Source organism: Myotis myotis, unplaced genomic scaffold (assembly GCF_014108235.1).
Source record: "Myotis myotis isolate mMyoMyo1 unplaced genomic scaffold, mMyoMyo1.p scaffold_m19_p_4, whole genome shotgun sequence".
Lineage (NCBI taxonomy): Eukaryota > Metazoa > Chordata > Mammalia > Chiroptera > Vespertilionidae > Myotis > Myotis myotis.
In genome coordinates, this window is record NW_023416346.1 from 102005244 (window position 1) to 102018822 (window position 13579).

A 13579-nucleotide genomic window follows, 5' to 3' on the forward strand; every position below is an offset into this window, starting at 1 on the left:
TGGATGACCTGCTACTCTTCCATACTGATAGCATTATTTGAGTGAATGCTTATATATGATTCAATCCTGTCTCTGCTTAATTTGCTCAAGTAATGACAGGCAGCCCAGACCCATTGGTTGTCTGGTTATTGAACTGAGGCACAGACACAGAAAGGTTGAAAACTTCCCAAAGTTAGACAATGAGTAAGTGATAGGTCTGAGATTTGAAAATAGGGCAACTCATTTTAGAGTCTAAGCTCTTATCTATATTATACTGCTAGATAATTATACTTTTTATTCTTTATTTGTCAAGGTATTACATATGAGTCCTTATTACCTAATGCCACCCACTCCCAGTTTGTACCCTCACCCCCCCATGTCTGTATCCATTGGTTAGACTTATATGCATGCATACAAGTCCTTTGGTTGATCTCTCCCATTCCCCCCCCACCCTCCCCTGCCTTCCTTCTGAGGTTTGATGGACCGATCAATGCTTCTCTATCTCTGGATCTGTTTTTGTTCATCAGTTTATGTTGTTCATTATATTCCACAAATGAGTGAGATCATGTGATATTTATCTTTCTCCAACTGACTTATTTCGCTTAGCATAATGCTCTCCGGGTCCATCCATGCTGTTGCAAATGGTAAGAATTCCTTCTTTTTTACAGCAGCATAGTATTCCATCTTGTAGATGTACCAGTTTTCTAAGCCACTCATCTGCTGATGGGCACTTAGGCTGTTTCCAAATCTTAGCTATTGTAAATTGTGCTGCTATGAACATAGGGGTGCATATATTCTTTCTGATTGGTGTTTTGAGTTTCTTAGAATATATTCCTAGAAGTGGGATCACTGGATCAAATGGCAGTTCCATTTTTAATTTTTTGAGGAAACTCCATACTGTTTTCCACAGTGGCTGCACCAGTCAACATTCTCATTAGCAAAGTACTAGGGTTTCCTTTTCTCCGCATCCTCACCAACGCTTGTCATTTGTTGATTTGTTGATGATAGCCATTCTGACAGGTGTGAGATGGTACTTCATTGTCATTTTGATTTGCATCTCTTGGATGATTAGTGACTCTGAGCATGTTTTCATATGTCTCTTGGCCTTCTGTATGCCTTCTTTTGAAAAATATCTATTTAGGTCAGTTGCCCATTTTTTTTTTTGGATTGTTTATCTTCCTTTTGTTAAGTTGTATGAGTTCCCTGTAAATGTTGGAAATTAAACTCTTATCTAAGATAACATTTGCAAATATGTTCTCCCATGCAGTGAGCTTTTTGGTTGTTTTGTTAATGGTTTCTTATGATGTGCAGAAGCTTTTTATTTTGATGTAGTCCCATTTGTTTATTTTCTCTTTAGTTTCCATTGCCCTAGGAGCAGTATCAGTGAAGATATTGCTTTGGCATATGTCTGAGATTTTGCTGCCTGTGGATTCCTCTAAGATTTTTATGGTTTCCCATCTTATGTTTAAGTCCTTTATCCATTTTGAGTTTATTTTTGTGTATGGAGTAAGTTGGTGGTCTAGTTTCATTTTTTTGTATGTATCTGTCCAATTTTCCCAACACCATATATTGAAGAGATTGTCTTAACTCCATTGTATTCTCTTGCCTCCTTTGTCAAATATTAATTGAGCATAGTAATTTGGGTCAGTTTCTGGGCTCTCTATGCTGTTCCATTGGTCTAGTACTATATGTCTGTTCTTATGCCAGTACCAGGCAGTTTTGAGGACAGTGGCTTTGTAATGTAGCTTGATATCTGGTATTGAGATCCCTCTTACTTTGTTCTTCTTTTTCAGGATTGCTGCAGCTATTTGGGGTCTTTTTTTATTCCATATGAATTTTTGGAGTGTTTGTTCTAGGTCTGTGAAATACGCCATTGGTATTTTAATGGGGAGTGCATTGAATCTATAGATTGCTTTGGGTAGTATGGACATTTTAATGATGTTGTTTCTACCAATCCCTGAACACGATATGTTCTTCCATTTGTTTATGTCTTCCTCTATCTCTTTTTTCAATGTCCTGTAGTTTTCTGAGTACAGGTCTTTTACCTCCTTAGTTAAGTTTATTCCTAGGTTTCTTCATTTCCTTTGGTTCAATGGTAAGTGGATTTTTTTTTTTTAAATCTCTCTTTATGTCAGTCCATTAAAAATGCCATAGATTTCTGGGCATTAATTTTGTATCTTGCTACATTGTTGAATTCATTTATTAAGTCTATTAATTTTCTGATTGAGTCTTTAAGGTTTTCTATGCACAGTATCATGACATCTGCAAATAAGGACAGTTTCGCTTCTTTTCAATTTGGATACCTTTATTTCTTCTTCTTGTCTAATTGCTATGGCTAGCATGTCCAGTATTATGTTGACCAGGAGTGGTGAGCATGGGCATCCCTGTCTTGTTCCTGTTCTTAGGTGAAATGATATTAGTTTTTGCCCATTGATTATGATGTTGGCTGTAGGTTTGTCATATAAGGCTTTTATTATGTTGAGGTATAATCCCTCTATTCCCACTTTGCTGAGGGTTTTTATCAAGAAAGGGTGTTGACTCGTGCACTGCTGGTGTGAATGCAGACTGGTGCAGCCACTATGGAAGACAGTTTGGAGTTTCCTCAAAAAACTAAAAATGGAACTCCCATTTGACCCTGTGATCCCACTTCTAGGAATATATCCCCGGAAACCAGAAACACCAATCAGAAAGGATATATGCACCCATATGTTCATAGCAGCACAATTCACCATAGCTAAGATCTGGAAACAGCCTAAGTGCCCATCTGTAGATGAACGGATTAGGAAACTGTGGTACATCTACACGATGGAATACTATGCTGATGTAAAAAGGAAGGAACTCTTACCATTTGCAACGGCATGGATGGAACTGGAGAGCATTATGCTAAGTGAAATAAGCCAGTCAATGAAGGAAAAATACCACATGAATTCACTCATTCATGGATAATAAAGACCATTATAAACTTATGAACAATAATAGATACAGAGGCAGAGCTGCCTCAAACAGATTGTCAAACTGCAGCGGGAAGGCTGGGGAGAGTAGGGGGGCAGAAGAGGGGTGGAAAGAGATCAACCGAAGGACTTATATGCATGCATATAAGCATAACCAATGGACATAAGACACTGGGGGGTAAGGGAGGCCTGGGGATTGTCAAGGGTGGGGGAAATAAGGAGACATATGTAATACTCTTTGTAATACTTTAAGCAATAAAACAAGTAAAAAAATAAAAAATTAAATTAAATTAAAAAAATAAAAGTTTTGAACAATGGTAAAAAAAAAAAAAGGGTGTTGAATTTTGTCAAGTGCTTTTTCTGTCAATTGGTATGACTATGTGATTTTTATCTCTCAATTTGTTTATGTGATTTATCACGTTTATTGATTTGCAGATATTGAACCCTCCTTGCATCCCCAAGATAAATCCTACTTGGTCATGGTGTATGATTTTTCTGTTGTACTGCTGGATCTGATTTGCTAGAATTTTGTTGAGGATTTTGGAATCTATGTTCATGAGGGATACTGGCCTGTAATTCTCTTTCTTTGTGTTGTCTTTATCTGGTTTTGGGATTAGGGTAATGCTGGCTTCATAGAAAGAGCTTGGAAGTGTGCCTTCCTCTCAAATTTTTTGAAATAGTCAGAGGAGGATAGGTTTTAGTTACTCTTTGAATGTTTGGTAAAACTCTCCTGTGAAGTTGTCTGGCCCTGGGATTTTGTTTGCTGGAAACTTTTTGATGACTACTTCAATTTCCTCCATAGTTATCAGCCTATTGAGATTTTTTAATTCTTCCTGATTGAATTATGGAAGGTCACATTTTTCTAGTAATATGTCCATTTCTCCTAGGTTGTCTAGTTTGTTGGAATAGAGTTATTCAGAGTATTTTTTTTTTACAATTCTTTGTATTTCTGTGGGGTTTGTTGTTCTTTCGCCTCTTTCATTTGTGATTTGGTTTATTTGGGTCCTCTCTCTTTGATACTTGGTGAGCCTGGCTAGAGATTGATCAATCGCATTTATCCTTTCAAAGAACCAGCTCTTGGTTTCATTGATCTTTTGTATTATTTTTTTGGTCTCTATGTCATTTATTTCTGCTCTGCTCTTTATTATCTACTTCCTTCTGCTCACTCTGGGCTTTTCTTATTGCCCTCTTTCTAATTCTTTAAGTTGTAGATTTACATAATTTATTACCATTTTTTTTAATGTAGGCTGTAGAGCTATGAACTTGCCTCTCAGGACTGCTTTCACTGTGTCCCATAGATTTTGGATTGTTGTGTTTTCATTGTCATTCATTTCCAGGATGTTTTTAATTTCTTCTTTGAACTCTTTGGTAACCCAATCATTATTTAATAGTATGCTATTCAGCTTCTAAGTGTTTGACCTTTTAAAATTGTTTTTATTGTAGCTTATTTCTGGTCATCTAATAAGTCTTCTAGATGGAATAATTAAAAAAAAAAACACCAGTTTTTAACTGCTACCTCATAAGTTACATTAAAAGGAATCTTTGGATGTTTTATGTACAGAAGTGTCAAAAATGCTGAAAATCGACCTTAAAAACTCTTTTAAATAATTTATTATATATTTCCATTTAAATTTGTGTGTTATGTGCTGAGATTCCAAATGTAATCTTTATTTTAATGTTGTTCCTCAGTGATAAATGAAAACTTAATTAGAAACACATTTAATGCCAAACAGCCTGGCAAAATATTAAATCAATAAATTTTGAATATCATTAGCAGTAGCATTTTAAATAAGTTTTATATGTGACCAGGGTATAAGTGTTAAATGGGGTCGTCCAGTTAGCTCTAATTGTTGAACTCTTAATTTAAAATACACACCAGCCCTAACTGGTTTGGCTCAGCGGATAGAGCATCGGCCTGTGGACTGAAAGGTCCCAGGTTTGATTCTGGTCAAGGGCATGTTCCTTGGTTGCGGGCACATCCCCAGTAGGATGAGTGCAGGAAGCAGCTGATCGATGTTTCTCTCTCATTGATGTTTTAACTCTCTATCCTCTCCTTTCCTCTCTGTAAAAAATCAATAAAATATATATTTTAAAAAAACACACACACACCAACATATGAACACATACACATTCTGCAACTAAGAGGTGACCTAATAAATAAAGAGACTAAAATGAAGATTAAAAATTTCTTCATCCATTAAAAGGTGACCACACCTTTCCTCCATATTTCTTTGCTATATGGTATTTTGAAGGCAGCCACCTAGATGCATTTGGGCAAAAATTGTGTGAAACTGACATCCTCATCTAATCCTTGAACTTGATCTATCACTATTCCCAATTGCTGGAGCAGGGAGGGGTTGGAGAGAAAGAAAGAGAGAGAGCTTGGAGCTCATAAAGTATATAAGAAATGAGATTAGGCATTAACTGCAAGTTAAACTACATGTAACTATGAAGCATGTGTTGACAACCGTACTAACCTCAGAGAGTTTTATCAATCATTCTCACCAAAGTTTCTGCTTCCTCTCTGAGAATACATGTGTGCCTTCAATGATCTGCATCTCTAATTGTTTTATTTCTCCTATATACAGATTATGCTAATGCTCTCCTATTTTTATGAATAAATAGATTTGACTATTTTATAATGGTACTTCTCCTGTTTTCTACTTTAAACAAACAACAACAATAGATTGACAGTGTGCATTCTGCCAACTTCACGATGTTACCCCTCCAGTATTGGTGAATGGGATAGTAAGAATTGAATCCTTATTCTTAGCTCCAGATTTGTTCAGAGAATCCTTAATTACATTTCTGGCACTTACTTTGTTTCACTCAGTAATATAGATATTTTGTGTTCAGTACTGAAAAAAACTTATTAATGATGATAAATTGTATTTCCCCTTAGAATTGATATCCCTTGAGAAGCTAATTCAGTTCTAATAGATTTTTAAAATCTTTATTGTTTCTGATTGTAACATAATTCATTTGTTAAAAATTCAAATAACCATTTCCATAGTGGTTACATCAATCTGCGCTCCCATTAATAGTGCATCAGGGTTCCCTGTTCTCCACATCCTCACCAGCACTTGTTGTTTGTTGATTTATTGATAATAGCCATTCTGAAAAGTATGAGGTGATATCTCATTGTGGCTTTAAATTTACATTTTTTTTTCATATGTCTACTAGCCATTTGTAAGTCCTTTTTGGAGAAATGTCTATTCAGGTCATCTGCCCATATCTAGATTGCTTTTTTGATGTTGAGTTGAACGAGTTCTTTATAAATTTTGGATATTAACCCCTTTTCAAATGTACCATTGACAAACATCTTTCCCATTTATTGAGTTGTCTTTTTGTTTTGTTATTGGATTTCTTTGCTGTGTAAAAATACTTTGTTGATGTAGCTCCATTTGTTTACTTGTTCTTTTGTTTCCCTTGCCTAAGGAGAATATGACTAAAAATATGACTAAGAAATATTCTAGATTTTACTACCTATGTTTTCTTTTAGGAGTTTTATTGTTTCTAGTTTAATATTTGTCTTTAATCCATTTTAAGTTTATTCTTGTGTATGGTGTAAGAAGGTGGTCTAGTTTCATTTTTTTTGCTTGTATCTGTCCAATTTTCCCATCACCATTTATTAATTAGTCTGTCTTGACTCCAATGTATGCTCTTGCCTCTTTTGTAAAATATTAATTTACTATAAAGATGTGGGTTTATTTCTGGACTCTCTACTCTGTCCCCTTTTATGCAAGTGCCATGGTGTTTTGATTACTACAGCCTTTCCTAACCACTATGTTGTATATGAAACTAACCCAAAATAATATTGAATGTAAGCCATAATTGAAAAAATAATAAAAAAGTCAAATAACTAAAGACATAAATAAAGCAGAATATGAAACTTCTCATGTTGATGGTTGGATTAAGGGATGCAATAAGGATCAGGAATGTCTGCTGTATACATATTGATAATAAAAAAAACAAAAAAACAAAGTGATTTGCATTTTGACTAAACTCTTTTTAAGGCCATCTGAAAAAGTCTTGATTTTACCAACCTCATAAAATTTTTTATGGGATCAAATGTGAAAATGCTTGCTAACTGTAAGGCACAATCAAGATATAATATTTTTAATATATTATTCACAGATGGTGTGACATGATTTTTGTGAAATAGTAGGCTTTGAAAAGCAAATATGAATGTCCCTTGAGGCTATAGGCCTGGGATTTTGAAAAGCTTACTTACCTAAAACCATTAAGGTACCATTAAGGTAAACAGATCAGTAATTAATTTATCAAAGATGATGTACAGAACTGTCTTAGAATATTAAACAATATAAGTAATTATAAATGTAAGAACAAATGAATTTCATCAGCATCAGCAGCAGAGATTTTTATTTGCTTGTTTTTGTGTTTTGTTTTGTGAGCAGTGGAGTTTTTATGTCTATATCTAATCCTATACTCCACCTCTTGTTTTATGGGATGATGCTCAAATATATCTCTAGCCCTGTTTCACTCCTTGAGGCTAATGGTATAATGGCAAAGGATAAACTGATTACTCAGGTCTTTCTATTTCTGCATTCACTATGATAAATGAGGGGCATGTTCATACAGAAAGGGTCAACAAGCATTGGTCAGAGGGAATGGAGTCTATGGTGGTGAGATGATTGTATAAAAGCACCTATGTCTTACTAAACAGGTCCAAGTTACTTGACCCAGCAGAACTCCATTCCAGTCTTCTGACAGAACTTAAAGTTGAGCTTGCTTAACTGCTGTTGGGAAACTTTAGACTGGGCAATGTTTCAGAATATCAGATATGAAAAAATATTGTCTTGATTTTTAAAACTAAATAAATGGCAAAGTTTAAAACAGTTTAGTCTAACATCAATTCAAGTCAAAAGTTTATATCACGCCCTAGATGGTTTTGTTCAGTGGATAGAGCATTGACCTGTGGACTGAAGCATCCCAGGTTCGACTTAGGTCAAGGGCATGTACCTCAGTTGCAGGTTCGATCCCCAGTCTGGGTGTGTGCAGGAGGCAACCAATCAATGTGTCTGTCTCTTTGTAATTCCCTCTCCCTTCCAGTCCCTCTCTAAATCACCAAAAAAAATATCCTCGGGTGATGATTAACAAACAAAAAAACCAATAACTTTATATGAGATTATCAGGTGCCTGATGCTACACATACTTAGAATAGAGTTAGGTGATCCCTGGAAAGACCTTTGGTATCCCCTTTGTTTTTGTGTCTGCCATTATGTAAATTTTACCTGTGGCATAATTTTGCTCAGAAATAAATCCAATGTTCCAAGAGCCATACTAGAGGAAACCAGACCTAGAGTGTGGGAAGAGTAAATAACTCCTCGGTATTATTTGAATGTAATTGAACAGGCGCCTAGCCTCTATGATTCTGGCAGATCCCCAGGGATGCCTGACCTTTCCTGTAAAAATATTATTTTGAATAGCTTTTCTCAAAGTGTGTGCTGAATAACACTAGTTCACAGTGTATTCTACATAGAAAGAAATGTTTTGTGACCAAATGAGTTTAATAAATTCTTGGTTGAATATAATTTGAGAGGTAGCTTTATTGACAAAACTGTTTATATCTTTTCATAAAGTGATGTACACTGTGACCTCCTGAATGGGTCAATAATGTGTAGATTTTAAAGTTTTGTTGGTGATGGAATGTGGAATAACTTCAGTGACTTATGTTCTTCAGATTTTATTTTCATCTTTATACTTTTTTCTTTCATATGCTTTTAATTAAACTCATAAAGTAAGTGGGAATTTATATCACTTTATTATTCTACCAATATAATATGAACATACCAAAGACCGTCCTGGCCAGTGTGCCTCAGTTGGTTGGAAGATTGTCTCATACACCAAAAGGTAGAAGATTTGATTCCAGGTCAGGGCACATACCCAGGTTGCAGGTTCCATCCCTGGTCAGGGTGTGTGTGGGAGGCAACTGATCAGTGTTTCTCTCTCACATGATATTTCTCTCCTTCTCTCTTAAAAATAAATAAATAAAAATAAAATATTGTTCAATTATAACACATATTTTTAAAAAAACATACCAAAGACCATTTAATCAGCCATATCACAAACCAGTGATACTCAAAATGAGGTCCCTGAACCAGAAGCATCAGATTCACCTGGGAAGTTTTAAAAAATTAAATTCTTGGGCCTCCCGCCAGCTTTACTGAGTCAGAAACTCTGGGGGATGAGGCCCAACAATCTGTTTAACAAGCCCTCCTGGTGATTCTGATGTACACTAAGGTTTGAAAATCCTGAATTATACCAGTATGTTGGAGGCAGACTTGGACAAAAGAGGAAGATGGTAGTAACAGAGAGAAAAGACTTCCAATGTATTGGGTAAAAAATTGTAAGCATCTCAGGAGTATGTCTTTAAAAGTATATGAGTAAGTAGATTTCAGCTACAACCCTGGGTAAAAGTCAAACATTTATACATATATGGAGAAGTTAGTATAAGAACAAACTATGTGGTTGTACATGAGTAATAGGTACGAAAGTTATTCTAATATTAAAAACAAAATAATTTTATTTTAATAAAAGGAGAATATTAGAGTATGCCAGAAGGCTAAATAGTATGGTGTTGAATGTAGCTTTGCAATCCGGCAGGCTTGAATTTAAATTTTGGCTCTACCACATATTAGCTCTATGGATGGGCTGGTAAATCGTGTTCTTCTCTGGGCTCCTGTTATTTTTAATGAAATGGATAACTACTAACAGGGACTTGTGTAGATTAGATTAAATGCATGTAAATTGTTTAGCATAATGCCTGGTACCTAGTAGCTGCAAAATAAATAGCAATTCTTAACATTATGCTCTAGGTTTTATTAGGGATAAAGGAAGAACAGGCTTGCCAAGGTTTTGCACATAGAAATCAGATTATAGTATAAAGTATTATATGAGGCAACAGAAGCGGGAAAATTCCAGATGACATAGTCACAGAGAAGGCTCAAGCAACTTAACAAGAAGGTTGAATGAAGCTTGATTGTAAAGCAGTCATTTATAATTTAAAAAGCTTGCCTATGGTGTAAAAGCTTAGTTAAAAGGTAAAATCCTATTATTATGTTCTAGATATCTGTGTTCTAATGTAGAAAAATATATATAGGGAATAATTTAATGTTATATATATATATATATATATATATATATATATATATATATATGTTCATATATTTGCCCAAAGCAAACAGAAGAAAGGGAATCATAAATAATAAGTGAAATCAATGGATTAAGAACAAAAAATAGTTAAAATCAATAAAATCAGATGATTCTTTGAAAAAAATCAATAAAACTGGTAATTCTCTAACAAGATGGAGAAAGAAAGAAGAAAGTACAAATAACCAAAATCATGAATGAATGAGGAGATATCACTACTGACTCCACAGACATCAGTAAGATAATGAAGTATCCTATGAACAACTCTTATGCATATACATTCTCCAAATTGGATGAAATGTGTCAATTCCTTGAAAACCACAAAATACTAGAACTCATCCAACTTTAAATAGACAAACCAATTAACCCTGTATCTATAAAGGAACTAGAATCCATAATAGTAAACCTTCCAAAAAGAAAAATGCTGAATTCCACCAAGCATTTATGGAAAAATTAATATATTTTCTATACAATCTCTTCCAGAAAATAGAAGAATTAAATACACACTTACTGTGAGACCTATTAATCACACTTCTAGGTATTTATTCTAGAGAAATTGTAGCTTGTGTTAACAAAAAAACATGCATGCAAATATATTTATTACAATTTTATTCATAAGTGCCATAAACTGGAAATAGCCCAGGTGCCCTTCAACTGTTGTACATCTGTATAATGCAATACTATTCAACAGTAAAAAGGAATAAATTTTGAATATGTAACAACCTGAATGACTCTTAATTTTACTAGTAAAAGAATTTGGACCCAAAATGATACATATTATATTATTCCATTTATGAATTTTTGGAAAAGACAAAAATTTACAAGGATAATAAATGCAATGGATTAGTACTGGGAAGAGGGTATGAATATAAAGGGGACAGCATGAGGGAATTCTTTGAGATATTGGAATTGTTCTTTGTCCTATCAGTGGTGACAATTACAAGAATGCCTGCGTGCATTAACTCATAGAACATTAAACCAATAGAGAAGTTAATTTTACTATATTACAACTAAAAATAATAATTAACTATTTTTAAAAATACAGATAAGCATTAGCACTGGAACTCTGACTTCTTGATGGTACATTTGGGAATAAATCAGTCTCTTTGGAGAATATTTTCATAAGACTTTCTTGAAAGGGAGGATTAGCATTAACTGTCAGGCCATGAATTATTAAAAAGTTATAGCCAAAGAAATCGGTATCTATTATCAGGTAGTTATCATTTACTCTGAGAATAAGGTGAAGTCATTGGGAGGTAATTTTCCTTGTTTCTCTGTCCTTTCAAGATCTTTCTTCAAGTCCTACTAAATGTGCATTTGTGTCACTATACAAGTAGATTGATGTTTGTTAATGCCTTTCTTTAGGGGAAATAAGTAACTTGTAAGTAGAACAACCATGACTATATTTCAATTTTCTCCTTATTTCTCCCATTTAAAAACAAACACAAACATATTGCTACAAGAGATGTCTGAAATTTTGCTGCCTATAATTTCTTCTAGGATATTTATGGTTTCACAACTTACATGTAAGTCTTTAATCCATTTTTAATTTATTCTTGTGTATGGTATAAGTTGGTGGTCTAGATTCAGCTTTTTGCATGTACCTGTCCAATTTTCCCAACACCATATATTGAAGAGATTGTCTTTACTCCATTGTACACTCTTGCCTTCTTTGTCAAATATTAATTGTGTGCAAAGCTTGGGTCAGTTTCTAGGTTCTCTGTTCTGTTCCATTAATCCAAAAAAGATTGGATAAAAATAAGTGGTATATCTATGAAATGGAATACTATGCAACTATAAAGAAGAAGGGTCTCTTATCCTTTGAGACAGAATGGAGGGACCTGGAAAGTATTATGCTAAGTGAAATAAGCCAGTCAGAGAAAGACAAGTATTGCATGATCTTACTTAAATGTGGAATCTAATGAACAAAAATAAACTGGTAAACAAAATAGATCCAGAGACATAGAAGCATGGTACAGACTGGTGAATCTCAGAGGGAAGGTGGGGGCTGGGAAGAGATTAACCAAAGAACTTATATGCATATATACATAATACATGCACATAGACAACAGTGTGGTGAAGACCTGGGGGGTGTGAGGGGGGGTCAATGGGGGAATAAGAGGGAGCAGCTGTAATACTTTAAACAATAAAGATAAATTAAAAATAAAATAAAAACAAACACAAAACATGAAAATTCTCATTTGTTTCAGTATAAGTAATCTTGCAACAGATTAGAAATAACGAGGGGATTTCAATATGGCAACAGAGTACATGGAAGTTATACTTATCTCTTCTCAGGACCAAACTGGAATTACAACTAAATTAAAGAACAGTCATCCTGAATAACCAACTGAAAACTAGTTGAAGAGGAGTCTTATAATGAGGATTTACAGAAGAAGCCACATTGAGGCTGATAAGAAGGGCAGACATGGGAGAAAAAAGGGCTGGCTCTACTCCAACTGGCAGCAGCTGAGATTCTGGAGGGATATCTCAGCTGCAAAGGTTTCCCCTGAGAAGTGTGGGGCCTAAACCCCAAGTCTGGCTCCCCAACCTAGAGGACAAGAGCCAGGAATAGGTACCCACATAACATTCTGCTGTGAAACCCCATTCTGGGGTTTCTGTCTGCCACTGAGAGACAGAGTCTGCTGCAGATACAGACACTCCCTTAAAAGGCCAATGCACAAAATTTTGTTTGAAGTCACTCACCCTGGGTTCCAGTGAGGGGAGAGCAGAGTGGACGATAGTTGCCTGAGGAGGATCTGGGGTTGTGGCTCTGGGGAGGGAGCTGGGGGATAGCCGCTATGATCCCTGTACTGAATTATTATTCTCCTATACTGTAGACACCATCTTTCTTGGATGGAACACTTCCCTTTATGTGGCAACACCCTGGGGGAAAACCAATGCCCCACTCTCTGGCCTTCCTCTCACCCCACACTGTGGAAAGCATAAAAAGTAGGTTTCATGAAGCAGAGGATCAAATCAACAATTTGGAAGGCAAGGTAGAAAAAAATATAATCAGAGCAGCAAAAAGAAAATTGAATGAGGATAGTTTAAGGGACCTATGGGACAACATGAAGTTTAACATCTATATTATAGGGGTGCTAGGAGAACCTACTTGAAGAAATAATGACTAAAAACTTCCTTAACCTGGTGAAGGAAAACAACACACAAGTCCAGGAAGTGCTGAGAATGCCAAAAACAGGAACCCAAAGAGGTGGCACTAAGACACATCATAAATAAAAGAGCAAAGTTTAAAAACAAAGAGAATCTCAAAATCTGCAGGAGAAAGGCAATTAGTTATCTACAAGGGAGATCCCATAAGACTGTCAGCTGATTTCTTAACAGGAGATTTCAGGCCAGAAGATATTAGCATGAAATACTCAGTGATGAAAAGCAAGCACCTACAACCAAGACTATTTTACCCAGCAATGTTATCATTTAAAATTGAAGGAAAAACAAAGAGCTTCCTAGATAGG